We start from the raw sequence: 19,497 nt of genomic DNA, 5'->3' as shown, positions 1-19,497 counted from the left end.
AGTCCCTTTGTTCCCTTCCATCCTCCAATGTAGAGTTTTTGCACTAATCTCAGGTGTGTTTTGATAGCCTAGCCCCTGTAATGTTTGAGAGGCCTTTTGCAGCGGCCAATTCCTTGGCCAGAATCGTTGGCTCATGACGCTTCGGTCGGCCCCCGTATCTATTAGACCGGTGAAGGCCTTTCCTTCTATCTCCAAACTACACATGGGGCGACCTGTTAGCTCCAAAGATAAGTAGGCCATATCGACTCCAGAGGATCCAAAGCCCTTATCTCCTCTGACCTTATTTTGGGCGGGGAAACGGTCATGCAAGGATGAGAGAACTACCAGCTGGGCTATTCTGTCCCCAGGGGCAATGGAGACAATGCCAAAAGGTGAGTGACACATAACCCTAATTGTACCCTGATAGTCTGGGTCAATGATCCCGGGGAGGACCAATAAGCCCCTCATGGTGCTGGATGATCGGCCTAAAACCAGCCCAGCCGAGCCTACAGGAAGAGGTCCTGACATGTCAGTAGGAACCGCTTGTATACCCATACGAGGGGTTAAAACCAGTCCGGCGGTGGCGCAGAGGTCCAGCCCCGCGGAGCCTGTCGTGGCTTGTCGGGTGCTCTCGGCGGCTGAAGGATCCCCTCCTGAAACGCCCCATATATTTTCGGGCCCTGAGGGCGTGGGCCCCTCTGCATGTTTTTTGACTCCGGGACATATGGGTTACTTATAGGTTGTCCATTAATGTCTTTTGTGGATCTACACTCATTGGCCCAATGTTTCCCCTTCTTGCATCTTGGGCATGTCCCTGGCTGCTTGGTATTTGGTCCCTTTGCCCTAAAGCCTTCCTTGTTAGGACAGTTTCTCTTTACGTGTCCCGGCTGTCCGCAAATGAAGCAGCCATCACGTCTCCCGTGCTTAGTAGCCGCTATCATAGCTCTGGCCAGTCCTTCATTGGTGAGTGGTCCTCCTATCTCTCTGCAGGCCTTTAGCCACGCATCTAAACCTTTTCCTTTCCATGGTGTGATTGCTCGCTGGCAATCCTTAGTGCATTGCTCATAAACAAGCTGTTGCACTAGAGGCATGGCCTCCTGAGCGTCTCCAAAAAATTTTCCAGCTACCTCTATCATTCTAGCCACAAAATCTGAAAAAGGCTCATTCGGTCCTTGGATTATCTTAGTCAGGTTTCCTGATACCTCTCCCCGTTTAGGTATCATCCTCCATGCTCTTTTAAATATTTCTACGACCTGCTGATAAACAGGCACCGGGAAGGCCGTCTGGTTATCAGCCCACTGTCCCTGCCCCAGTAGCATATCAGCAGTCCAGGGTGCTGTGTTTGGTGTACGAGCATTCACTCGCGCCTGATTATGCGCGGCTTCTGTAACCACTGCTCTATAGTCTAGATACTGTCCTGTGTTTAGGCACGCTCGAGCTATCTCCCACCAATCATTTGGTGTCAGGGCTGCGGTGGTGATCCTATCCAGTAAAATTAACGTATACTGTGCATTGGGCCCCCAAGTACGGGCGGCCTCTACTAAGTCCTTCAACTGTTTGTAGGGTATGGGCTCATGATATCTTTGCTGGTTTTGGTTTTCAAAGACAGGGAACGCAACAGCGTCCAGCGGGGTGAACTCGGCAAGGCATCTGAGCGTTTTTCGAGAGAGCCTATGGGCCCCTCCGTTCTGCTTGCCTGGATAAGGCGGAGGCGGAGCTCTTGCCGGAGGCAGCAGTCCGTATCGCTCCTCCTCATATCTAGCCGCCTCTTCCTCTAACTCCTCCTCCTCGTCCTCCGTTAGTGAGTCATCTCCCGAGTCCCTCTCTTGCTTTACACTGAGAGCAGCGAATTCCTCATAGAACTCATCTAAACTCGGGTAGATGGGTGCACTGGGAGCGGTTGCCTGATGTCCTTTGTGCTTACTTTTATCATCTGTTTCCTTTTGTTTTTCACTTCCTCTTTTATATCCCTTTTCTGACTTCTTCATTTGTTTTTTGTTTCCCCCTTCCTTTATACTACTTGATTCCGAAAGGCTGTCCTGATGTTCCGCTAAAGCACGCCTGCCCTTTTTCAGATGCTCTACGTGTTTTCCGTCCCGTAAGCACGCATGTATAACTCTCCATAAGGGTAGGGTGCCTGATTTAAGCTGCTGATTGGCCTTGGCTGCATCCAGATCTCTTCCTAACTTTTCCCAGCAGGGAAGGTTTAAGTCCCCCGACACGGCAAACCACGGGGCACACTCATCTATGTCTTTAAGAACGGATTTGACTGTCCTCTCTGAGATCCTTAACCCCCTCTCTTTTAATAGTGCCTGTATGGGGCTCACGAAGTCTGGATATTTGCACTCACGTATCCAAAAGCAAAAAAGCAAGGCTACAACTGCAAGGACAATTATAGCTATAGCAGCTACCCAAGGCTCAAGTGTCCAAAATAACATACCGGGGAATACTTACCGGCGCCGACCACTTCGCATGTAGAGTTCTGAATCCTTTCTAGGCTCCCCGCGGTGTCCGCCGAACTATCCCGGGTTTCGGCTCCAGCTGTGGCCCGCCAACGCTCGCCCGCGAGGAAGGAAGACCACCGACACAGGATTCTTCTCTATCACGCTTTATTGAAGTGCACTTGGTTGAGGTTTGTAGGGTGATGGAAGCAGGAAGCGCCTGGGTAGAGCCAGGGCTGCACATATATACAGGCTAGCTGGGGCGTGTCTCATTCTGGGGTACGTGGCTCACTATGGTAGGTAAGGCCACGCGTCCAACCACTTGTTTACGAGGCTCTCCGGCGCCATCTTGTAATGGCGGCAACGGGTTGCCACAGTCATGGGCCCCAGACATGAAGAATGCGCACTCCATGATAAGGAATACAACACTCGCACACTCCCCAGAGTTTCTCACCTCACTGCCTCCGCTCAGAGAGGTGGGTGAATATTTAATCCTCCCCAAGCTCTAGGTCTTGACTCTAGGAGCTTCCCTTGGCCTGAAACATAATGGAACTCTCAACCTTTAACTTAAATATTGATGCAAATTCTGCATACTCTTCCCCATTAGTTTAGCATGTTTCCATCGGAACCCTGCTTTTAGCCCATCCATGTCTGAGCCTTTCGGGGATTCCTACGGTGTCAATCTTCACTATTGGTCAGAGGGAGGGTCTTGCCACACTTGCCAGCCAGTCCTGCAAAGTGGTTGCAGGACCACGTGAGGGTTCATGTGGTTTAGAGCAGAATGCTGACACCAAGACCGCTGCTCTCATCCAGGAAAGAGGATGCATGACACGCCATTAGAATTTTTATAGGAATTGCACTGAATCTATAGATTGTTTTGGGTAGTATGGGCATTTCAATCATGGTAATTCTTCCAACGCATGAGCATGAAGTATGTTTCCATTTGTTTGCGTCTTCTTCGATTTCTTTCAGCAGTTTCTGGTAGTTTTCAGTATACAGGTCTTTGCCTCCTTGATTAATTAGACTCTAGGTATTTTATTTTTTTAATCCATTTATAAATGGGATTGCTTTCTTACTTTCTCTTTCCTATAGTTAATTTGCCTTTACCGCTAACTGGTCTTAAGTTTTACCTTTATCTCTCTTGCCATCAGTAACCGTTATTCTGACTTCTAAAACCATAGATCAATTTTGCCTTCTCACTTATACAAATGGAGTCATACAGTCTGTGCATCTTTGTATCTCACTTCTCTTCAAATAATGCCTGTGAGATTTATACCTGTCATTGTCTGTATCTGTACCAATAGTTCATTCTTCATCATTTTGTAGAATCCCATTCTTTGAACATACCTAAAATGTACTTCACTCTACTTTAGGTGAGAGAATGGAATTGTTTCCAATCTGGGATAACATGAATAAAGTTGCTATACATATTATAGTACATGTCTGTCGCTGAATACTTGCAGAGATTTTATGATTGGTATATATTCAGGAGTAGAGATGCAGAATCGTAATGGTGTACATAGTTTAAGTTTGATTAAGTTATTACCACACAGTTTTTTAATGCCTAACATATACTCCTACCACAGTGGAAGCTGAATAAAAGTGAATAAAAGTTCCAATTGCATAATTATGCTGAGCAAAATAAGTCAGAGAACGACAAATATCATATGATTTCACTCATGAGAAATCATTGATGAGCACTGGATTTTGTACTGTGTGCTGAATCACTAAATCCTACACTTGAAACTAATATTATACTTTAAGTTAACTAACCAGAATTTAAAATAAAATTTAATTAATTAAAAAGTTCTATTTGCCCCATACCCTCAACAACACTTGTTATTATGAATCTTTCAAACTTTAGTTATCCCTATAAGCATGCAGTATTATTTCATCAGAGTTTTCGTATAATTTTAAGGGCCATATAGTAGTTCCTTCTGTCAAGATGATAAAGTTTTTTAGTTTACTAATCTTTAATTGTTGGAGGCTTGTTTTTGTTTTCTTTTTAATTCTTTACAAAACACCTGGATGATCATCCTTTAATATAAAATTTTTGTGTGCCAATATGAGAAATGAAAAGAGAGTTATCATTACAGAGGCAACTGGGTGGCTCAGTGGGTTGAAGCCTCTGCCTTCGGCTTGGGTCATGATCCCAGTGTCCTGGGATTGAGCCCTGCATTGGACTCTCTGCTCAGCGGGGAGCCTGCTTTCTCCTCTCTCTCTCACCCTGCCTCTCTGCCTACTTGTGATCTCTGCCTGACAAATAAATAAATAAAATTTAAAAAAAGAGTTATCACTACATATCTTACACTTAAAAAAGTTAGGGGCACCTGGGTGGCCCAGTTTATTAAGTGTTTGCCTCAGCAGTTTTGGCTTAGGTCATGGTCTCAGGGTCATGGAATCGGGCCCCACGTTGGGCTCTGTGCTCAGGAAGGAACCTGCTTGAGATTCTCTCTCTCCCTCTACGCCTGTACCAATCTCTCACAATCTCTCTCTAACATACATAAATCAAACTTCTTTAAAAAAAAAAAAGATAACAAGACAATACTATGAGCAGTTTTATGTCAACAGATTCAACAATGTAGACGAAAATGGAAAGATGTCTTGAAAAATATACCTTAGTGGCACCTACGTGGCCCAGTGGTTTAATCCTCTGCCTTCGGCTTTGGTCATGATTTCAGGGTCCTGGGATTGAGCCCAGATTTGGCTCCCTGCTTCCCTCTCCTCCTCTGCCTGCCTGTCGACTTGTGATCTCTCTCTCTCTCTGTATCAAATAAGTAAAATCTTTAAAAAATATATATAACACCACAAAAAAAAACAAAAATCTGAATGATTCTATATCTATTATAATAATTGAAATAATTATTAACAACTTTACCAGAAAGAAAGTCCTAGATCCAAGTAGTTTTACTGGCAAATCCTATCAAACATTTATGGAAGAAATAACACCAAAATTACAAAAACCCTTTCAGACAGTAAAGGAGCAAGTAGCACTGGGTGTTATGAGGTTTTAAGCCTTTGCCAATGTGAAAAGTGAAATCAATTTAATCTTATTTGTCATTTCATTACTAATAAGATTGGATATATTTTTTAAGATTTTTGTTTGTTTTTTTCAGAGAGAGACAGTGAGAGTGGGAACACAAGCAGGGGCAGTGGGAAAGGGAGAAGCAGGCTTCCCACTGAGCAGGGAGCCTGATGTGGGGTGTGATCTGAGCCATGACCTGAGCCAAAGGTAGATGCTTAACAACTGAACCACCCAGGCGCCCCAAAATGTTTATTTTTTTTAAAAGAAAATGTATTTATTTGAGAGAGTGAGAGATACCACAAGTAGGCAGAGGGCCTGGCAGAGAGAGAGCAGGGGAAGCAGGCTCCCTGTTGAGCAAAGAGCCTGATGTGGGTCTCGATCCCAGGACTCTGAGATCATGACCCAAGCTGAAGGCAGAGGCTTAACCCACTGAGCCATCCAGTTGCCCCAGATTGAAGTTTTCTGTATATTTGCTGTCCTTTTCCCATTTTAAAATCTTTGAGAGAGGGAGAGAGAACAAGGGAGAGAGAACACGAGTTTGGAGGGGAAGGCAGAGGAAGAGAAAGAGTCAGAGAAGAGAGAATCTCAAGCAGGCTCCCCACTGCATGGGGAGCCTGGCACTGACATGGGGCTCAGTTTGACAACTTAAAGTTCATGAACTGAGCCATAATACATCAAGGGTTGGACCCCTAACTGAGAGACTTAGCAGAGTGTGGTGTGCTCATTATGAAAGTAAAAGTCCTCAGTTCACAGACCCTCTACCTCCACGCTATGGTCTAAAATACCTGCTTGTCATTAGAGCACTTTTGACCTAAGGTATCATTCAAAGACTGCAACTGTGGGAGAGACGGATCATGAATCCAGTCACTCCTAATTTACTAGATTTTCAGTAGTGCACTAAGGCACAAGGAGACAAGGTAGTTTCTTTTTGATGGAGAAAGGAGACAGGTCGTGAAAAACCAGAATATAAAAACCATAAAACTCAGTCCTGTTGGAGGCCCCATGCAGCCTGATAAGTGGAGTTAAAGAATCAAAACGAGCCCTCTGGCAAAATATTTCATTACAGACCAGGGCATGTACCATATTTGTCTGGGGGATAATCTGTTCAGGGAACCAGAAATGTAATAAGACAAAGAAAAGTGCAGGATTATAATTCTTGGAGAGACTGAGAGTGTGTGGCTGGAAGTAATTTGGAATATTGTTTAAGAAACCCATAAAGGAGACATGAGTCAAAGGAGGAAGTTGCTAACCACCTACCTGAGCAAAGTAGATCAGACCAACTGCAGGGCTTTGCTTCTGACTGAGAGGGGCATGCGAGTTTTGGGCCAGAGGTGCTTTGCTTGGCACTCTAGGGATGAGGCTGCACACTGTCCCCTCTTTCTTTTTAATCCTTCCCCACTCAGCAAGCAGCTTTTTCTCCAAACAGATGTTGAACAAGTGTCTAAATTATGTTGGTTAAATTTTCGTTATGAAGAATATTGGGCTGCCCAATATTGGGCTGCTGAAGGGCTGCCCATCTCAGTCTCACCCTGGCTGCAAGAAGATGGAGAGAAGAGAAGTGGAGAGGTGCCGCACTTTTCCTGGTACTCACTTGAATCCTCAAACTCTCCAGCTTGCTCCCTCCTCCCTTCCTGACAAAACAAAGAGAAAAAGAAGAAAAGGGTAAAAGTCGGAGGATGTATTCGGTTATAAAACACCAGAACTCCTTTCCCCTGCCTATAATGTAAGGGTGATAGAGCTCCGACATCTCCTATCCCCCATTCCAAAATTGGAGAAGCTCTGAAAAATAAAACTGCTTCTCATATTTCATTTGATGCAAAACCTGACCTATCAGGAAGTGAAACTCTGTGTAGTCTTTATCCTAATCAGTAGACATATTCATATATTTCAATGCAGAAATATTTACTGGTATGATTTCAAGATGCAGCTCCATGGTTTTATGTACCATATCACCTTTATAAAAGCTGAGAAACAATGAAATCTATAACACGTTAGCCCTATAGTTTTCAGGTAAGAAATAATATTGAAAGATATTTCAGAAGCGATAAGTGAGAGAATGTTCACAAAGCACCCAGAACGTGCCTGACACCCAAGAAACAAGAATTCAGTTTCCTTCTGCCAATGTTTGGCTTATTTGGAGAAGGAGCTCTTCTTCAGAAATTAGCTCCAGCCTGATAATGGGGATCAGATATTACCAATGAGGCACAGAGTGAAAATATTTGCAACTTCTACCACAGAGATCTAATATATATCTAACATATCCAGAACTCTCAAAGAAGAAAAAGACCAAACTTGGTAGGAAAATAGGAAAAAGAAACGAATAGATAGTTTATAGGAAATGATAAGCAAATGTTCCTTAAACATTAAAAAAAAAAATAAAAGCCCACAGAGGGTTACAAGAGGGAAGGGATGGGGTGAAAGGGTAATTGGGTGATTGGTCCTGAGGAGGGCAGGTGTGGTGATAAACACTGGGTGTTACATTCAACTAATGAATCTTTGAACACTGCATCAGACACTAATGATGTAGTATATGTTGGTTAATGGGACATAATAACAATAATGATGATAATAATAATAATAAATAAGCCACCCTTGGGAGACTTCTTGTTTTCTGCTCCCTTCAACCCAGGTCCCTGTTCCCTCTTCTGGATGCTCTCTCCTTCCGTTCCAAACTCCTGTCCGAGAACCACGAGGTGAACAATGTAGAATGCAAAGCAGGACCAAACTGCAACACCAAGCAATTACACAACCAGAGTAGGAGGTTCCAGCCCTCTCTCAGCTACTCAATGCAGTCTACAGAGCATCCACGAAATACAGGTCTTGATGGCAAACCATCTGAATCCCACAGCTGTCTCCATACATCTGTCCACATCCACATCCACATCCACTGTGGAGGACACATTGATTTTAGGCACAGAGACCATTACAAAAATGCTCCCAATTTACTTTGGCCATAAGGGAAATTTCAATCTGTTTCAGAGGCATGAAATCACACAGAACATTTTGTGGTAACATAATGTGTTAGAAATCACTGATATAAAACTAACCAGAAATTCCCATATGTTTAGACAGAGAGAAGCACCTCTTACAATGATATAGGAGTAAAGAAATAGAAAAAAAGAGCTACATTGGAACTGAATGATATGAGCATGATACAATTGTAATCAAATATGTCTTTGGCTGAGAATATCCTGGAAATGTGGTGAGAAAAAATTATGCCTAATAGACTGAACCCTATAAATCCTATGTGATGAAGGAGAACACAAACCCATCCTGACATAGGCCTCCTGTGATTTGCTACCAATATCCCACGTCCCTCCAACCCTGCACAGTACCCCAGATAGACTGGCACCATGTGGTGGCCCCAAGTGGCTCCAGAAAGGATGCCAAGCTGTCCTCTGACTCAGGAAGTTGGATGCAGTCCTGTAGACATGCTCTGACCAGTAAGATGTGCGAGGCAGTGAGACGTGCCATCTCGAAAAGAACACCTGGGACTGAGTCTGGCTCCTGCTCCGTCCATCTCATATAGCACCTGGCAATTACCTATGGTGGGTGCTCTTTTATCCTGGCCCCATGAAGAGAGTGTGGACATGTGGCAGGTGCTAGAAACATACTTCCCTAATAGAAGCTGCTAAGGCACAGGGTTACAGGTTACTCACAGTAACATCTGGCCCTTCCTAACTGGCACACATCCTCCAGTCTTCTCTCTGTGAGGCAGCACAGCCTTAAAGGCAAACCATGAACTCTCTTGTCTGAGACATAGGGTTTGACTTCCACCTCTGTCCATGTCTTTATTCCAACCTCAGGAAATTTACTGTGAGTCTTGGAGCCTCCATTTCTACTCTATAAGGTGGTTGGTTATACCATCTCAGGTTTGGGGGGATTAAGGAAATAATAATACATGTAAAGTTTGAGTCAGCAACTGGCACAGACAGCAAATGCTCAATAAATTTTTGCTGTATACCCTTATGTCTCAATTGTAAACATCCTGAAAGCTCAGAAATGTATTGTGACAAAAGAAGGACTTGTTCAATTTTTGGCTTGTGCATCCTTTTGATCTGTATTTTTCAACTAACAGTGTAATATTTACATTCATTGACAGTATTTTTCCTCTTAACAAGGTACTCTGCTCTTTTTAATTTACAAATTATAGCTTGCTTCAGCTTTTTAAATTATTTAATGTTAAATATTGCCAATAATTTAATCATTTTTCTATTGTGGGGCATTTTCATGGGCTGCACATGGCATCAAACAAAATGAAGTAGTTTAAAGTATATCATGTATTACAGGCTAGAATAAACACTTTGTTCACTTTTGTTTGTCATGTATCTATATATGTCTACATATATGTATATATGTATACAATTTAAGATGTACTCTCAGAGACTCTAAGATGGTGGAGAAATAGGAGACCTTCATTTCATCTGGTCACAGGAATTCAGTTAGACAGTTATCAAATCATTCTGAACGCCTGTGAACTCACCCAGAGATGTAAGAAAAGAGTAGCTGCAACTCTACAAATATAAAAGCGACCTCTTTCTACAAGATACAAAATGTAATGATCTGAAGGGGCACATGCACCCAAATGATTACAGCAGGAATGTCCACAATAACCAAACTGGGAAGAGCCCAGATGTCTTCCAATCCATTCCAGTCTTCTTATCCATTCCAAAAGATGAATGGATAAAGATTATATAAGGTGTGTTTGTGTGTGTGTGTACACATACATACATACACACAATGGACTACCACTCAGGCATCAAAAACTGAAATCTTGCCATCTGCAATGACACTGGAACTATGACAATAGAACTAGAAAGTATTACTGTAAACAAAATAAATCAGAGGAAGACAATGATCATATGATATCATACTATCATACTAGTGAAAATATGTGGAATTTAAGGCACAAAACAGAGCATCATAGAGGAAGAGAGGGAAAAATAAAACCAAACGAAACCAGTGAGTTGCACAAACCAGAAGTACTCTTAATCATAGGAAATGAACTGAGAGTCTCTAGAGAGGAGGATGGTGGAGGGATACGGTAACTGGGTGATGGGCATTAAGGGGTGCATGTGATGTAATGAGCCTTGTGTTTGATAAAAGACTGATATCACCGACCTCTACCTCTGAAACCTGTAATATATACTAACTAACTGGAATTAAATTAAAGAACTAAAAACAAAAACAATGTACTGCCTACTATGACTAATGTTTTGAAAAGCATGTTAGCAGTCCTTGATTTGAATTTCTTTTTCACATTTTGAAAGATGACAAAAAGCCTTCAGGGGCACCTCAGTGACTCAGTTTTTTAAGCACCCAACTCTTGATTTTGGCTCAAGTCATCATCTTAGGATCATGACGTCAAGCCCTGAGATAGGGCCCAGGCTCAACAGAGTATCTTAAGTGAGCCTCTCTCTCCCCTCTCCTCTCTCTCTCCCCTGCCCCATCTCTCTCAAAGACAAATAAATCTTAAAAAAATAGATTACATATAAACTTCTCATATATTTCTAGACACTGGTCTGATGTTTTTTTCTGTAGGTTGACATGCCAGCCATAGATTCCCATTGGTTTTCCGCCACAAGAAAGAAACTTTCTCTCTTTTGAGATGATATGCTACTATACAGAGAAAACACTAAAGACTCTACCAAGTAACTACTAGAGTGATTAATGAATTCAGTAAAGTTTCAGAATATAAAGCTAATACACAGAGATCTTTTGCATTTTTATACACTCCTAAGGTAAGTCAAGAAAGACAAATTAAGAAAACAATCCTGTTTACAATTACTGCAGAACGTTTAAAACACCTAGCAATAAACTTAACCAAGGAGGTGAAGCACCTGTACTCTGAAAGCTATCCAACACTGGTGAAAGAAATGGAAGATGACAGAAACAAATTCATGAGCAAATGCCATGTTCCTCAATTGGGACAACCAAGACTAAAATGTCCATACTACCTAAAAGAACCCACAGTTTAATGCAATCCTACCAAAATATCAACACCAGTTTTCACTCAACCAGAACAAAGAATCCAACAGAACAGAAAAGACCCTGACCGGCCAAAGCGATCTTGAAAAAGAAGAACAGCACTGGAAGTACCAAAATTCCAGATTTCAAGGTATACTACAATGCTGTAGTAATCAAAACAAAAAGGCCTGGTACAAAAATGAACACACACATCAATGAACACAACAGACAGTCCAGAAATAACCCCATTCTTGTATGGTCAATTCACCCATGACAAAGGAGATCAGAAATGCACAATGGGGAAAAGATCTGTCTCTTCAGTGAATGATATGGAAAGAGAGGACAGCCACCCACAAACAATGAAATTGCACTGCTTCCTTACACCATGCCTAAGAAAGACTCAAAACACATTAAAGACTTACATGTGAGACCTGACGCCAGTGGCACTATCATAGCCAATGAGGTTTATCCGAGGCTCGATTATTGCTAATTGAAAATTCCTAAAAGAATATAGGCTGTGCTGTCTTTAACATTGACCAGACATGCCCAGGAATTGGGCCCAGACAAGGTGAAACAATCTTGCAAATCTAATGACATAAAAATTAAAAAATGATAAAAATATAATAAAAATATTTTAAATATTTAGATATTAAATATTAATTAATATTAAATATTATTAAATATCAATTATTTTTAATAGTTAAATATTAAATATTATTAATTGTATATTTAAATATTTATTAAATATTAAATAAATAAAATAAACAAAATGATAAATAAGAGGGAATTCAGGCTTGGAGCAAAGAACAATCTGGCCCTGCCCTACATTCTATAATTCCCATTCCTGACAACTGTACCAGCATTAAAAGATTGGTCTGCTGACAACTTGAGAGAGTTCATGAACCATTATTGGCGGGGAAATGTTACAAGACCTTTTGCAAAGACTGCAAAAAGGGCATACCTTGCTTGTCCTACTTGCCCAAAATACAATCTTGGGAAACAAACCCATACCTCCCCTGGGCATTTTAAACCACTCAATGAACCATCTGACATTTGGCAACTGAATTTCATGCAATTTCCTCATTTCATGGATAGAAGTAAGTGTTAGTTAATGTGCCTATATCTTCTCACTAGACAAACGCTTTCCCTTGGAGAAAGGCCAATGACTCTTTTGCGCCTAAAATCCTGTTAGAAAAAAATTACCCCTCCCAGGGAAGCCCTCTTGAAATATACACAGTGACCAGAAAACCCATTTTACCCTGCAGGCGTTTCACCAGTTTGCGATGTTTTGCTAGTTTTAGAAAAATTTCATTGTATGTTACTGTCCCCTGTCTTCAAAGTTAGTCTCACAAAATGACCACACTACTGGGGACTCCATTGGCAAAATCTACGGAGACTTTCCAGCTCCCTGGGTCAAAGGGATTGCTGTCACTCCTAACTCTCAAGTCCACCCCTTTGTGGAAATCAGTCTCTTCCCCTGGGAGATAGTCACTGGATTTGATTTGAATTCGATGTGCATTCGACCACTGCCTCTCTGGACCCACATTTGGGAAAAGGGGATGGATTTCTAGAAAGCAAAGATTGAATTGCCTCTATTCAACCTAACCACACTGCAGTTGAGCAGACTTTTTCACAGTGCGCTCCCAGGGGACACTTACCCTGACCTCCACACCTTGCAACCTGATTCTGTTGGGAAAGATCCCACAAAGATTCTCTCCAACCTGCCCTGAAAGGCCCCTCTCCAATACTGCTAACCAAACCTCGCGCTGCCAAACCCCAGGGAAATGGATGCTTGTGTCCTTGGGACACGTTTAAAGAAGTCGCCAAAGCCTGACTTGACCTCTACATCGTCTGGTCACAAGAAGGTTATTACTGCACCAACTGAAATACAAAACATCTGGGGAGACAGCCTTCTCCACATGTCCGGGCCAGGCCTGCATTCCTCTCCTCACTATTGCTCCTTCTCCATTGTCGATGCAAAAAACATGCCATTTTCTGCATATCCCAGTCTCTTGCAGAAGGAGGAAACTTCTTTGGATTATGACCTTTCCAAAAAACACTCATTTTGAACTTGTGAGCATTTCTAGACATTTAGAAGGTTCAGAATTCAAAAGTCGTTCCTTTAGTTCTACTATTAACTGAATCCTGATTCTAAACCAAATGCATGGTTTCTGAATTTACAACATAACAGACCGATTTTGATAACACATAGAGATCTAAACAGTTCTTTTGAAAAAACAATACTGTTTGAGAATGTCCCGGACGTATTCCTATTCTTGCACCAAGTTGTCTAACGAATGCTTCACGTTTTTCAGTGTATCCTATGTCCCCAAACACGCTCTCTGATTTTATTTGGTGCACTCTCCCAGTATTTCACTATTTTGCTCATAGCCACTCATGGAGGACACTTCCAGAAGGCATACAGGACTCTGAGTTGGCCTTCATTGGGAGAAAATATTTCTCCTTCAGTCCAAACAAGTGCCAATAAATATGTTCAGTGGCTCCTTTAATACACAGGGTCCTGGTTTAGAACCAACATATGCTTTGGAATTGTCACCATGCTTTGGTTCTTCCCTTGTTGTCTCTCAAATCCTGTGTAGAAACACTGTCCCCAGTGAGGTGATGCTGACTCACTGATCTCAGTCTTGAGCAGATACAAACTTCACATGGGAAGCTGGTGAAAGTTTCTCCCTTCTAACCCTCCCTGCTCCTCAGTGGTCACTTGAGTAGTTTACAACTGTGATGCACATACCCTCCAACATGAGACATGCCAACCAGAAAAGGCTTTGCTGGCACTAAAACACAAAACCACTAAATACAAAGAACTTGACTGTCGATTGAAATTCCTCCAAGGAAACTTTCCTAAAGTTTTAATTTATATTACAATTAACTCACACACTGTTCTATACATTTCAGGTGTATAATCGTGATTCAGTACTTCCATGCAACTCCTGGCGCTCATCACAAGAATACACCGCAATCCCCATTACCTGTTAAACTCATCCGCCCCCACCAACACCTCCTCTATGATTACCAACAGGTTGTTCTCTAGTTAAGGGTCTGTTTCTTAGTTTGCCTCTTTCTCCTTCTCTTTGCTTGTATGTTTCATATTATAATTTCCACAAATGAGTGAAATCGTATAGTACCTGTCTTTCTCTGACTGACTTATTTCATTTATCAAGGCAAATCATGATCAGACGGGGCAAAGTCATAAGGGGAATGTCACAGCAGAGGGAAGAGGTTTTGGTAGGGGGTGTTATGACACACTACCACTCCACATAAACGGGGAACCAACAGGAGGACATGGACTTGATCTTGCACATGGGTGCCCCACTATTCCACCTAGCAGAACTCTATTCTCTTCTCTCTATCCAGCCCCCCACCTTCTCCAACAGGACTCACCCATGAAAAGCCATAATGATTTGAACTTCCAGATGCCTCCAATGCACTTCTGGTTCTTAACAGCCTTTCAAATTGCCCCCTGTCTCTGACTACAGTGAACCTCTCCGAAGTTCCCCAATGTGCCAAAGGATCAGTCACCGCTTCTTTGGCCTGCATTCAGTTTTCCTTCCTTCTCAACAAACCCAACATTTGCTGATACTTCTAACCTTGAAGGTTACAAACTGGATGGCACTTTGTTTTAACCTGGGGTTCTGATTCCAGCAGTAATCCGCAAGTGGGCCCTAAGCGCATTCTTCTAAGACACCCTGAGAGTCAGCAGGTTGTGTTTTCATCTCCCAACTACAGGCTGCTCCTCTTACTCTTAATTTCAGTCGGGATCTCTCCCCAGAAACAGGGCTGCTTCTGTAACAAACCAACCAACCATGGCATCTCAGGTAGGGCATTGCAGAACCCCTCCATCCAGAGATTAGGCCCTAAGTAAAATAGGTCTTATTCAACTATCCTCGAGGGAAATGAGGAGCAAACCATGGGAACAACACCAAAAATGCAACAACGTGGCGGCTCACCTACCAGCATGTCTTGGGAAGCAGCCCAGAGCCCCCTCCTCAGCTCTTAGCCAACGAGGCCGCTTCTGCATCGCACCACAGGAGGCACCAACTGCTGCAAACACAGCCCTGGCCCTCTGAGGGGTACTGGGTCCTCAGCTGGTGGCAGAAACCCTTTGGGCCCTGAAGAACCCAGCCTCAGGTGATGCCATGGCATGCACTAGGACCCCTGAGGCTGCTGTGCCCAGGCACAAACAGCCCCTTGCCAGCTGGAGGTGCTTGGTCGCCCTCTGATGGACACTCTGGTAATCTCTGCAATGCACTAAGCAGGGGCAGGGGTCAGCTCAGCGGGAGGCACTGAGGCAGCTCTGGTCCCAGGGAGCCTGTTCTCTGCACTGAGATAGACTATTGTGACAGCGCCTCAGACACAAAGAATCTGATTCCTTCTCCTTTCTGTGTGAGTGATGAATGAAGCCAAATTTGACAATGTTATTATGTAATGTGTAGTGCTTACACCCCTCCTTTCATTAATACACACCTGGGTGACTCAGTGGTTTAAAGCCTCTGCTTTCGGCTTTATCCCAGAGTCCTGCTATCAAGTCCCGAATCAGGCTCTCTGCTCAGTGGGGAGCCTGATTCCTCCTCTCTTTCTCTTTCGTTCTCTCTCTCTCTCTCTCGGCCTGCCTTTCTGCCTACTTGTGATCTCTGTCTGTCAAATAAATAAATAAAATCTTTTAAAAAAAATACAGACTACAGACGTACAAATGTAAAGTAACAGATAACTTTGTTTACCCACCCAAATATTCCTACTACATAAATCACTGACACCCATTACACTATTTTAATTTGTTTTTCCTTTTTCTTCCTTTTAGAAAGAATTTCCAGTCAGGTCAGGGTATATGAAAGTCCACTGAATCAAGACATCATCTAGCACTATGATCTTGATTGTGAGACTTTCTTTTCAACCTTGCCAATAAAGTATTTGGGGACACATAGGTGACAGGGTCAAAATGAAAAGCTAGACAGAACTACACATGTGTTATGAATTTACTGCATGTCTCTTTAGATCATGTTTTCAATCAAAGGGGATTTAGACATGGTAGATGGATAAAATCATTTCCATCATTCTGGTAAGGAACCAATTTTGCCTTCGAGTACTAATTGCCATCTCTTCACTAACAGAAGAAGGCTTGATGAAGTAGATGTTTCTGCTTGCATGTAAGAGAAGGCTGCAGGGGTTGAAATCGTCCACCTAACATCCTGTGTCAGGATGTTCATTGGACATGAGGATAATATCTAAGTGTATAATTACCATACATACATTTCATATACTTATTTTGTATATACTACTATATGATATGTACTTGTATCATTATGTATCTATTTCTACATTCAGATGGTTTAACCATCTAGATCTTCTGCATCCTTACTGATTTGGGGTCTGCTTTTTATCAGCTGCTGAGGGAGGGCTGTGAAAATTTGCCTCAGGGAGGATTTTATTTTCTTGGACTATTTTTTAAAAATTGTATTTATTTAGGAGAAAAAGCATGAGTGGGGGGAAGGGGAGAGTGAGAAGGAGAAGCCGACTCCCACTGCATGGGGAGCTGGATGTGTGGCTCCATCAAAAGTCCCTGGGATCATGACCTGAGCTGAAGGCAGATGCCTACCTGACTGAGCCACCCAGGTGCTCCTCTACTTGCAGTCTTATGAAACACTCCTTTATAGGTTTGACGTCTATGTAACTAAATCCACAGTTTTACTTTCCTGGGTAAACTACAGCTTTTTTCATTTTGTACCAACTTTCTTTGTATCTAGTAATGCTTTTGGCCTGATATTACTATAGTCAGAGCAGCATTTCCTTCATTGCTGTTTGCATGGTTCGTTGTTTTCCCACTGTTTTATTTTCCAAATATCCATAACGTTAATTATTGGAGGATTATCATATCAAAATTTTACCATGGTTGGTCGGTTGGTTGTTTGTTCAAGTTGTGGATTTTTATCTGATATTCCTGTCCATTCACGTTCATCGGGACCCTTTTCTCTTCAACTTTACATTCACCATCTCATGATCTGCTCTTTATTTGTCCAGAATTCTCTACGTTTGCTTCTTTTGGAAATCAGTTATTATCTGATATCATACCCTTCACTTTGATTCTGCCCCATGAGCAACATGGGAATAGCCTAGTTTTACTAGAAGGAAGTGGTGTTAAGTTCCCCATGGTTCCCACAGTCCATGTCTTGTTCTCCAACATCATTTCACCCAAAGACCTTAGCATCTACTGAAAACTGGTGGCTGATTTTTACATATGCTTTTGCAAGATGATTTCTTCTTTCCATTTCTACTTCTGTCTTTATTTCTAATCAATCTTTTGTAAGGATCTTTCGCTTCTCTCTAATCCTGATTCTTTTTTTTTTTTTATACAAAGACAATTATTTAAGACCTTTATTAACGGGTTCTTGCCGTTTGTTGACTTTTTTGAAAAAATCAAGTTGTAAACTTTTATTACAATTTAAAAATGAGGTTCCTAAAAATCTCAACTTGACCAGATATGAAACAATTTAAAAACCTTTAAAGGTGTATTGAGAAAAACCAGGCTTTTTTTTTTTTTCTTAAAAAACACGTTTGTCATTACCAAAAAGAGACGTCTTTAGGTAAAAATAATAAAAACCCCATGCTGCATAGATAATGCAGATAGTTCTATTTATCTGGTCAATGGGCAAAAAGCAAGCACTTAAGGTCTTCAGCTCCAATCTTTTGTTCATTTCTTATTGCTGGAATTTCATCTTCATTTCTTCGTGTTGGATGACTAAACCGGACGATGGTAGAGATGGTAAGCCGGCATTTACTCAGCCCCGCCCTGCTCAGCCTCGGGAGCGGACGAATTCTCAGCTGGTGGATAGGCTGCTTTTGTCTCTGCCATCTTGTGGTTTAGGGTTTTCTGGGCGTCTGCGTCGGTAATTGAAGTTGCGGCGGTACCGACGTTGAGGTGGCTGCTGACCCTGGGTCTCATCTCCTTGATTTTCCTTATCTTCCTCGTTGCCATCTTCTCTAGGTTGTCTTTGGCGAGGAAGACCCCTGCGGAATCGTGGTCTATAACCCCCATACATATTCTGTCTCACTGGTCTACCTTGTTCTCCTGCTCCCTGGTTGTCAGCACCTTCCATCACTTCTCCCTGCACAGGAGGGTTGGAATACTGTGGTCGACGCCCATAGGGTCTCCTCATGTAGTAAGGTGGGAACCATCGCCTGCGGTAGGGCCGGCGCTGTTGGGCCTGGACTTCAGGAACACTTTGCGATCCCTCGTTCTTTTCCCCACTCTCACTATTCTGGTAATTTTGCTGGTAATTGCGTGGAGGACCCCTGCGATGTGGATAGCGTCTATAATGGTTACGGTCTGCTGCATATTTACTGCCTTGCACTGGAACTCCACCAGGGCCGGTCACATTTGCTGCCTCCGCACCCTTTTCTCCTTCAACAACATCAAACTCCACAGTCTCTCCATCTCCTACACTGCGAAGGTACTTCCTGGGGTTATTCTTCTTTATGGCAGTCTGGTGTACAAATACATCTTCCTTGGTGTCATTCCTGTTGATGAAACCATATCCGTTTCTTACATTGAACCATTTTACTGTTCCCAAAACCTTCGTTGCGATGATCTTCTTGTCCCCGCCGGCAGGCGCCGCCAATGTGAGGCCGCCGGGGCCGCCGCTCCCTGCGCCGCTGCCCCTGGTGCCGGGCTTGGTGTCGGCAGCGCTGAGGGCGGGGGAGGCGGGGGGAAGCGGCGGGCGGCTGCTGGGTCTCGGCCTCGCTGCTCATGGTTGCGGTGATGGTGACTGGGGCCGGCTGCGGCAGCTACGGCTCCTCCCGGGGTGTGATGGTAACTAGGCCAGCGGCGGCGGGCTCTCTGGGGTCCGCTCTCCGCTCCTGCTACCGATGGAACTCTCCAATCCTGATTCTAAAGGTTCTCTTAAGTAGTACTCTAGATTTACAGATTATTATTCAGTGTTGGGAAAGCACTCCTGCCATGATTCATTTTGGTGCAGGTTGTCTTTATTTGGTCAATGGTGACCCTTTCAAGCTGGTTCCTGCATCCTTTTCACATGAATATATCCTCCTTCTCAGTCCGCACAAGTTCAG

The 19,497-nt window shown here is 42.9% G+C and overlaps 1 pseudogene across 1 annotated transcript; it reads right to left on the bottom strand.

Moving 5' to 3' along the window:
* Nucleotides 1–17,848: 17,848 nt before the first annotated feature.
* Nucleotides 17,849–19,264, bottom strand: LOC309857077 (Y-box-binding protein 1 pseudogene; annotated as a pseudogene). Its single transcript has one exon. The product of its transcript is annotated as a Y-box-binding protein 1 pseudogene (transcript).
* Between the last annotated feature and the right edge of the window lie 233 nt (nt 19,265–19,497).

This window comes from Mustela nivalis (assembly GCF_964662115.1).
Source record: "Mustela nivalis genome assembly, contig: HAP1_SCAFFOLD_330, whole genome shotgun sequence".
Taxonomy (NCBI): Eukaryota; Metazoa; Chordata; class Mammalia; order Carnivora; family Mustelidae; genus Mustela; species Mustela nivalis.
Note: the sequence above shows the minus strand (reverse complement) of the source record. Positions and strands in the feature narration are given on the sequence as shown.